Source organism: Neltuma alba, unplaced genomic scaffold, assembly GCF_004799145.2.
Source record: "Neltuma alba isolate B1F8T4 unplaced genomic scaffold, ASM479914v2 tig00010219_pilon, whole genome shotgun sequence".
Taxonomy (NCBI): domain Eukaryota; kingdom Viridiplantae; phylum Streptophyta; class Magnoliopsida; order Fabales; family Fabaceae; genus Neltuma; species Neltuma alba.
Genome location: NW_021635151.1, coordinates 424,341 through 433,286, shown reverse-complemented (window position 1 = coordinate 433,286; position 8,946 = coordinate 424,341). Strand labels below are relative to the sequence as shown.

Here is an 8,946-nt window from a genome sequence, read left to right as displayed (position 1 = left end):
TTTAGCCAAACGATACTTTTCCCAGTTTTTTGCACTATTACACAAATGTATGGCCTTAAAACAATCTCTTTTCTATTTGACTTTCTCTTGCACACTCTTATTCCACCACTAAGTCTCCTTATCTCTCTGACGACAACCTTTTGATTTTCCCAAAATTGCTTTAGCTACCATATAAACCCTTGTAGCAACCTCTTCCCACATCATGTTCGCATTTCCGTGCAATTTCCAGATCCTTTCCTCCAAAAGGGTTCTTTTGAAAAACTCTTGCTTCTCACCCTTTAATTGCCTCCACTTAATCCTGGGTGTTACCACTTATTAATACTTTTGTCTGAAACTCTTAAAACGTACATCAAGGATAAATACTCTATGTTGGGCAGTTACCTCATCTCCATGAATCACTTTGCAATTAGTACACAATCTTCTGTTCAGATTCTTAACCAAAAAGAAATCAATCTGTGATTTTAAGACACCACTCTTGTACGTGATTAAATGCTCCTCTCACTTCTTAAAACAAGTGTTGACAATCTTGAGATTGTATGCAAGAGAAAAGTCAAGAATAGATTGTCTTCTATTATTAAGCTTCCCAAAAGCAAAACCGCCATGAGCCCCACCAAATTGTCCTGCTTCCTTGCCGACATGTCCATTAAGATCCTATCAATAAAATTTTTTTCTTTAAGTGGTATGCTTTGAACCAACCCCTCCATATCTTCCCAAAACTTATTTTTAAGGTGTGCCTCTGCCCCAACTTAAGGTGCATAGGCACTAATGATATTGATAGTATCCTTTCCAACAATTACTCTTAAAGATATTATTTTGTCCTCAAACCTTTTAACCTCCACCACATTCCTTTTCCATGTTCCATCAATGATGATACTAACACTATTCCTTGCACTCACCTTTCCTGTATACCAAAGTTTATACCCTCCAAGTTCTGCTGCAACTTCTCTAGTCCATTTAGTCTCTTAGAGGCACAAAATATTAATCCTTCTGTCCCTCATAACTCCTACTACCTCCATAGATTTCTCATTCAACGTCCCAATATTCCAAGTGTCAAATCTAATCTTGTTCTCTTAAACTAACTTCTTTAGCCACTCCGTCCAAGAGAGTGTGGTAGCCCTTGCTCATTTAACACTACATCTGGATGATGATGCAGCGGCTCTAGCTCACTTATCATTGTACTTGAGCCATACAGTGCGTCACTTCTGGGAAACGACCTAGTATTAGCATAATTACTTCGTTGATCCATGTTCATGAGATTTGATGGGTTTTTACATTGGCTGTTGAGGGCCTAACACAACCCTCCTCCTTTATCCGAGCTTGGGACTGACTATACAATATAGGCAGAGTTACCTAATATAGATACCAAAGATGAAATTTCAAAATTTCCTTTTCTTTACTTGCATCTTCCTATGTAAATTAGATGCAATAATGTTGTTTGTGCTTTCAACTAAACATTTAACATTAAAATTTTATATATTTGATTTCTATGAAAAAAGTTATGGTCATGATATTTTAGCTGTTATCAGCTATCCATATTCTATCCTGATCAGATCTCAATTATTTTAGGGATTGGATCGGCTTTGCTCTGGGTCTCTCCCACAGAATACATTGATGCAGTCTCCAAAGTCCTTCAATTAACTTTCACTGCAGCAGCAACTTATGCTCCAAGCACAACAGAATTTAGCAGACACATCTGTCAACAATCTGGATAGCCGGATACTTCAGATGTTTCTTAATAATCAAAATATGGGTCCTGTGAAAGATGGCATTCCAAATCCTGTTGGTGATTTAGTTCCTAATATTGGAACAACTGTTCATGAATTGCCTGACTCAAGTACATCATTTAAGGTATCTTCTGCATTATTCACCAAGCTAAGTTAATTTGCTTAGTGATTTAGTCTGGCTTTTCTAGAATGGAGCATGAGGGGGAAAACAAATAGAGGATTTTGAATGTGATCTTCATTGGCTCACTTAGATAGGCTCCTTGTGTGTCCATTTACAAATTATAAATAGGGTCAAGTAGCAAGACAATATCAACAACCGCTAGCCCAATCAACATGTCATCGAGGGACTTAAGCCATCATAGACACACTAAATTGACACCACCCTTCAAGTTGAAAATTATTCAAGCATCAGCAGCTTATACTCTCTCTCATGTCACATTTCAATTAACCATCAATTCCAGAACTTCAGCAACTTATATAATCTCTTATGTTATCCTGGGTACTCCTAGTATTCTGACTGTTTCCCATAAGCAGCCACTTGAATATTCTCCCAGATGCTCTCATCAGTAATGTCTCATATATTGGCACACCTTCCTTAAGTTCTTAACCTAATTCTCTTGAGTTGTCTGTTGAACTTCTTGCCCTTAGTAAAAATTGGAAAAATGCCTTTTTGGCTTGGAGCCTAGTACCTAAGGGTAATAAAAGAAGTGGAGTTAGTTAAGTTAGTTGGGGTATTAGGGGAGTTAGGCAGCTCATTATTATGATCTAGGTACACCTGTAAAGGTATATAAATAAAATAAGGCTTTTTTGTTTTTTTGGGGGGGGGTTGCAGTGTTGCAGTGTTTGTTGTATTGTGATGGATCTAATGGATTGAATCTATTTTCTCTCTATGTACCTCTTTTCTCTCTTGTCTATATCTTCTATCTCTCTCCCTTCTCTCATTTTCCTTCCATTTTCTCTCTTTCTCCCTCTTGCTCTCTCTTTCCTAATCACATTACTACAACAGAGCCACTAAAGATCAAGCCTTTCTAATCCAAGCTCTCACCAAGACACACCATTATTTTACTTTAATATCACCACCTGTCAAATTTAGCCCCTAGAACCTTAACATGTGTCGCCCCTAGGTCACTATCTCTATGATTTTGGTGGCTTCTAGCCATAGGATTCCCTTTTTTTTTTTTGTGGGGGGTGTCTTAGAGTAGAATTCCAAACAAAATTGACCCCCTTTTTTTGTTGGGCTGGGGTTTACAGGGTGACACAGTATCTCTGCCATGTTAACAGAGAATATGAATGTAAAAGGGGGGGGGATGGCAGATTTGAATGAGATGAGTGACTTGATTAGCTAGGTACCTGTTGTGTCTGTTTATGGTAAAAGATTAGGTTTAACACAAGGATGGTAATAGAAAATACAAGTATAGTTCGTCATTCATAAACTCTATTAACTGGTTTTCACACGCGCTATCCTGGCAAGCTGAAGTATTCTCTGCATCTATTGAATTTGGACTGCAGCAGCAAGTGCAACAGAGCACTCAACAAGTTCAAAAATATTCAAATTATATTCTTTCTAGCTGGCAGTCTCAGAATCTTGAGCAGCAAGACAAAATAGTTGGCACTGGCAGCATACTGAATATGTTTCAGGGAAATGACCAGGTTTTTAGTCAGCTACCTGTGAATTAATGTTGGTAGATGCACAGTGTACAAACAATATAGGTCTTCTAACTAGTTTTTGTTCCCTTAAGGGTTCCAAAAGTCATAGTGGTCGAAAGCGGAAGCAAGCATCATCCTCTGGTCTTGCTAATAGTTCTGGGACTGCTAATACCACGGGGCCATGTAGTAATTCACCAGTAACACCTTCTACACAAACAGTAGACTTCGTGTCAGTGTCAACTTTGCAACAGGATGTTCCTTTGCCTAAGTTATCTCTTATGTTTGGTTCTGATGGTCTTGGCTCATTTGCGTCAGCACAGGATCAATTGGTTGGGGACTTGTATATAATAATTTATCTAATTTATTGTTGCAGATAATCTAATATGCGGTTTTTTATTTTTGAAATGACTGTAGCACCCTAATATTGTAGTAAGATAACTGATTGTGTTGGAGGAAGGCATGGACCGGATTTTAGCTGATGGATCTGAGTGACAACGTTGAGTCATTCTTGTCTCCTGACGATGCAGATCCTAGAAGTAGATCTGGGAAAGGTATGGTAGCTTCTGATGCAGTATCACACAATCATCTGCCCTCCCTGCTCCAGAGAATGAAAAAAAAAAAAACTACGAAAGATGCATTTATCTCCCTTCAACTTTATGTCATTTGCAAACTTCCTCTATATAGTTGAAACCAAAGGATGCCCCCTAGAGCCTCCTTGTAACCCCCCCCCGGGGCCAAAAAAGAAAAAAGAGAATAAGAAAGAAAAAATTCCCCCTAACTTTTATCCAGTTCCAGCTAAGACCATTAGCTAAGATGCCACTTTAGATACCTTCGTTTGTCACACACCATTTTACAGTGGCTTCCATGAAATTTTGCACTCCATCCAAAAGAATTTGGTTCGCATCAGAAAATCTTCTAATACAACAACTTCTTGTGATTCGAAAGCCAAGTGGAACTTCTGAGGAGTAAACCATATGTGGATGAGTGAATGTGACAATTAAAAGAGGTTGAAGTGACGTCCAGTTAATATTGTTAATGAAAAAGCTGAACAGAAGGATCTAAATTGTGAAGGAAAATAGTTTGGGGGTATTTTTCAGTTTTGAAAGTTGAGTGCGTATTTTATGAATGGTCCTAAGAGGAAAGGAGGGTATTTGCATTTTTGCCAAGCAAAAACGTCCCTAAAGAACTTTGAAATAATTTTGGGCTATTTTTCTGTTTTGAAAGTTGAGTATTGTGTGAATGGTGCTAAGAGGGTAGGAGGGTATTTGCATTTTGACTGAGCAAAAAAAATCCCCTGGGAACTTTATGGCCTGGATCAGTTTCGTGACTACAAATGTGTGGAATTCTAGAATTTCAGGGGTTGTGTTTCAAATGCATTTCAAAATTTTATTCCTTCCTTTTCCACGGAAAAACAGTATTTATTATTCTGTGGAGACAAATCAGATTAAATAAGGTGAGTGAGTTGTGATGGTGAGGACTTAAATCCCTTTATACAAGAAAATAATGGTCAATTTTAAAAAAATATATAGAAGGAATGACTGAATATCAGGAGCTGGGAAGGAAATAGAACAGAATAAAGACATAATTAATTAATGAATAATTAATTCCTTAAATTTAGTTTCATAAATGCAAGATATGAACAAAGTATAAGCATGTGTTTTCTAAAATTTAATGATTTACTGTGCATTAGGATTCTCATTTAAGGAGACCAATCTTGTAATGGCAAGTACACATCAAATTGAATGCTGCCACTTCTCATCTGATGGAAAGTTGCTTGCTACCGCTGGGCGTGATAAAAAGGTAGTTGCTGTGTTCCTTGAACTTCAACTGTGGTCTCCTTTCAAGTACAAATTCTATAACTTACTAATGGAAATTTTCAATTTGTTTGCTGTTATTTGGTGGTACAGGCTTCGTTGTGGTGGGCCAACTCGTTTGATTTTACGTTTGCACATGAAGAGCAGACCGAATGGATAACTGATGTTCAGTTTAGTCCAAACGCGTCACACATTGCTACATCCTCAGCTGACGAAACTGTTAGGGTTTGGGATGTTGATAGCGTTAGTTATGATCTCTTGTCCTTAGTTGAATTGTAAAATTCAAATTTGAATTGATAAAAGTAATATTGAATTTGGTTGAATTGAGATTGAGAGATAGAATTAATTTAATTAGTAAAACTGTTTCGAGAAATTACTGTATTTCATTTCAACCCAAACCCATGTCCAATGCCACTTAATATATTTAATTTTGTATCATTCATACTTGCATCTTTTCTTTCCATATGTGTCTATCTCACACACACATGCTAATCATCCCCTCTTTATCTATTAGCATTGTAGATTTTCAGAAGCATTTTACAATAATCATAATTGTTGATGAGGTTTATGGGAAATCCCTGCTTGAATTTTTATCATTTTCTATGCACACATATGCTCTTAAATATTGGGGCTAAGCTATTATTTGAAATCCTCTAACCTAATTTCAGTTTCCATAGCTCCATATATGCTTTACAAATTGTTTGATCATTTTATATTTAACTCGGATCATTTTAAATCTCATTTCTGATTTCTAACTAATTCTTACTTTCTTATGCCTAGTACATGGTTTAATTTACTACTTCTGGCAGCAGTCTTTTACCTAATGTGAATCATGTGAACTGAACTTAGTCAAGGAAGATGAGATCTCTTGTAAATCTTTTACCCAATCCTCTGACAAGATAGGGTGCATTTGGCAGGAAAAGTTCATTAGCTTGAAAGCTTCCACTAGATCACATTGTGATGCGTATCCTGCTTGAAAGTTTCCACTAGATCACATTGTGATGCATATCCTGTTAGTAGCTTTTCACTTTCACCATTTCTTCAGGCTGTTGACTGCAGCATGAACAATCTTTTTATCTGTTCCAGTGCTCTTATATGCGATATAATCATTGCTGAAATTGAATTACTCTTTACAGCCTGTTTATTCACTCCGTACATTCACCAGACACTCATCAACTGTAAAGTCACTGGATTTTCACCCTTGTAAAGAGGACCTTATCTTCTCTTATGATAATCACAGTGAGATAAGATACTGGAGTATCAAGAATAGTGGTTGTGCTGGGGTTTTGAAGGTAAAATACCGTTAATATTGACATCATTATAAAGCCACGAATGTTATTTTGTTCCTCATTTTGTTAGGGTGGTGCTACTCAGATGAGATTTCAACCTTTGGAAACGCTTCTTTCTGCTACAGCTGATAATTATATATCTATCATTGATGCAGAAAATCCGTTTTGGAGCCTTAAATTATAGGTTCTCTTTGAATCTTTGTTTTGAGCTTTATATTACCTTATTAGCATGTTAGGATTCTCTAGGAAACATTTAATGATAATTTCATTTCCCCATTTGGATCTCTGGGCTTTAATCAGTTATTTATTGGGAAAAAAATTGCTAAAATGAATCTAAGCTTGCAGAAATGGGGTGTTATTGTCATTTTCATTTGAAGGACATTATGGCTCAAATGTATATTTTCAAGTCTTGGATTCATTAACTATAATTCAATGAAACACGCTTTCATAATGAAATTTCAGCCGATTGTGCTGTTTATCTGATATTATCTGTCTCAGAAGATAGATTAGTGTGTTTTCAACAGAGAAAAATAGTAGATGAGAGCATGCTGAATTAGTGATGAAATTACGTGGATTTTTGTGGATGTTTCTAGTGAGGCTTGAGGTTCAATCACACTGAGGTTTCAATATGGCCAATATTCTTTTGTCTCCTATCTCAAGGAATCTATTTCTTTTCGGATGATTGATTGTTTTGTCATTACTATAAATTCTCCCATAATTAAATTGAATATCTGCATCTCCTGCTGAGGAACTTTTCATGATCATTTATGGTGAACCTTACCAGGTTTTTTGTGGCTACCTCCTTTGTTTAGCATCTTTAAATCTTGTTTTGTTGATGTTTGACTGAAAATATCACTTATTCCAATTACGGTGACTGCACAAATTCAACCTAATAAAAACATAGTGAGTGTTATTTTTCTAATTGTGAATTGGGGTTATTTATGTTGAACAAAGTTCATGATTTGAGGAAGAATGTTATTTCTGGTGGTACCAGAGACAGATGTGGCTGATATTTGGAATCTTAACTTACCACACTTTTTTTTTCTCTCAATATGATTTGAAACTTATCCATCATCTCCTCCTATCCCTCCTGATGGACTTTTAACTGAATTATTAATGATCAATTATGCTTTGATGCTTATTTTAGGGTGTGTGCTGGGACTTTTCTGGAGAATATTTAGCATCTTTGAGCGATAACTTGGTTTGAGTGTAGACTGTTAAATCCGGCAAAGGTGAATGCATTCAAGAGTTGAATGCGTCTGGCAAGCAATTCAACACCTGTGTTTTCCATCCTTCCTATCCCTTGTTGATTATTGGCTGCCATGAGGTTAGCTGCCCATTTCTTGTCATTTTTGTACTCTCGCCAATTATTACAAATTATATATGCTACAATAAATTATATAAACATTTCCCTTTTTTCAGATCAAATGCAAACTCCGAATTTTTCTAAACTTGAGCAAGTCTCATTTAGACCTCTTTTTATTGTGGAGTATATTTTACAAATTTCTTTTAAGTACGTCAAAGTTACACATACCTTCTCTTTATTTTGAAAATATCCACAAACCTCTCTTGAAATATAATAGAGAAGTTTGTGTAGTTCCTCTTGAACTTTGGGAAGGCTCTTATAGTTTCAGTAAAATTTAAGGAAAGCCTGTGATGGACCCATAGCTAATGGGTGGGCCAAGCCTAAGTGAGGAGTGTTTGAAGTCTGTGGGGGAGAGAAAGAGGCCGAATGATGTATATATTTGGACAGAGGGGTTTAGTGTGGGAATTAAGCAAACCGTGAGTATTATGAGGGAGAGACTCTTGGTTCTTGGAAGCTAGGGAACCTGAGTAAGGCCTTTTTTTCCCCTTTTCCTTACTCTTCTACTTCACAGAAATTGGTAGCTATTCTAGCTTAGAGTTACACTCTAGCTAGATTCTTCATCTTTTATAAATATATTGGGAAAATTAATTTGCAGGTCCTTCTAGTTTACTTTGATTTTGAATCAGGTCCCTCAATCCTTTTATCTTTCTCTTTCTCCCTTTTTATTAGATCCTTTAATTTTTTATTATTCAATTTATTGGTCCTTACTGTTAAATATAGACTAATACCATTAAAAATCTAGCTTAGATGGCACATGGTTTACAAGCTCCCCTCTTCCTCAACATCATCGTCTTCCCAACATTCTCCCCACATGTAAATAGTTCGTCATTCCTTCCCACATCTCCATGGCACCTTCCCTTCCCTTAGTCACATGGTCACCAGAACCTCTTCATCTATTCCCATGGGTGTTGGTCGGGGCTCAACTTCGTAACCCCAACATCTCTATTTAATTAGACGAAAGAATGACCTTACATACGGCATTCGCAACCCATAAAAAATATCACGCGTTTAGTGAGACATAATTGATCATCCTCCACCTTCTCCTGTGGCCCTTATTAGCCATCGTGATTAGTCTAACTGAGTGGGGGAGGAATAATCACTTTTGT

General features: G+C 36.7%; 1 pseudogene; it reads left to right on the top strand.

The window, feature by feature from the left end:
* The first annotated feature begins 1,746 nt into the window (after positions 1-1,746).
* On the top strand, positions 1,747-6,658 carry LOC114754860 (transcriptional corepressor LEUNIG-like; annotated as a pseudogene).
* The last annotated feature ends 2,288 nt before the right edge of the window (positions 6,659-8,946 follow it).